The following is a 1,663-nucleotide window of genomic DNA, read 5'->3' as shown; positions in this document are numbered from 1 at the left end:
GTGTTGGCCCTTCATCAGGTGAGTGAAGAGTTCAGTTCACAAACAGGGCATAATGGTTGGAATGCGAGTCAGCAACTGATCTTCGGGTAAGCGTTCTCCAAGGCGGCCTTTACGACACACGACAACACAGAATCGCTGAGCAGCAACTGAGAGCCAAGTTCCGCAAACATGAGGATGGCCTCAACCGGGATCTTGGGTTCATGTCACACTATCTGTAACCCCCACGACTTGCCTGGGTTTGCAAAATCACACTAACTGTCCTGGTTGGAGACAATTCACACCTCTTTAACCTGTGCTGAACCCTCTCTCCATTCACATTGTCTGCATCTGTAAAGACTTAATTACCTGTTAAGACTCACATTCCAATCATTATCTTGTAATTGAGTTTGTGTCTATATACGCCCGTTTGTGAACTCACTCACCTGATGAAAGCTCATGCTACCAAATAAATCTGTTGGACTTTAACTTGGTGTTGTGAGATTACTTACTGATTGATAAAGGCAAGTGTGCCATATACCTTTTTCACCACCCTATTTACCTGCCTTTCAGAGATCTATGGACAAACACGCCAAGGTCCCTTTGTTCTTTGGAACTTCCCAGTGTCAGACCTTTCATAGTATACTTCCTTGTCAAATGACTCCTTCCAAAGTGCATCACCTCACACTTTTCAGGGTTAAATTCCATCTGCCACTTATCTACCCATTTGACCATCTCGTCGATATCTTCCTGTGACCCAAGACACACAACCTCACTGTTAACCACCCGGACAATCTTTGTGTCATCGGCAAACTTACTGATCCTACCCCCACATAGTCATCTATGTCATTTATATAAATGACAAATAATAGGGGGCCCAGCACGGATCCCTGTGGTACACCACTGGTCACTGGCCTCCAGTCACTAAAGCAGCCATCTGTCACCACCCTATGTCTCCTACCGCTAAGCCAGTTATGAATCCACCTTGTCAGATCACCCTGCATTTCATGTGCATTAGCCTTCTTAATAAATCTTTCATGTGGGACTTGTCAAAGGCTTTGCTGAAATCCATGTAAACTACATTAACCGCACTACCCTTATCCACACACTTTGTACATGCTCAAAAAATTCAATGAAGTTTGTTAGGCATGAATTCCCACTGGCAAAACTATGCTGACTATCCCTGATCAACCTTGCCTCTCCAAATGGAGATAGATTCTCTCCTTCAGAATCTTCTCCAGTAGTTTCCCAATCACAGACGTGAGACTCACTGGTCTGCAGTTCCCTGGCTTGTCTCTACAACATTTCTTAAATAGTGGGACAACATTAGCTGTTCTCCAGTCCTCTGGCACATCCCTGATGAAGGGGCAACGCTTCGAAAGCTCGTGCTACCAAATAAATCTGTTGGACTTTAACTTGGTGTTGTGAGATTACTTACTGATTGACACATCTCGTCGATGTCTGGACTTGATTAGCTGTAAGTATTCGCATTCCAACCATTATTCACGTAAATTGAATCTGTGTCTTTATATGCCCTGTTTGTGAACAGAATTCCCACTCACCTGAAGAAGGGGCTTGGAGCTCCGAAAGCTTGTGTGGCTTTTGCTACCAAATAAACCTGTTGGACTTTAACCTGGTGTTGTTAAACTTCTTACTGTGTTTACCCCAGTCCAACGCCGGCATCTCC

This window comes from Mustelus asterias, chromosome 15 (assembly GCF_964213995.1).
Source record: "Mustelus asterias chromosome 15, sMusAst1.hap1.1, whole genome shotgun sequence".
Lineage (NCBI taxonomy): Eukaryota > Metazoa > Chordata > Chondrichthyes > Carcharhiniformes > Triakidae > Mustelus > Mustelus asterias.
The sequence above is the reverse complement of the archived record's forward strand: the minus strand, read 5'-3'. Positions refer to the sequence as shown.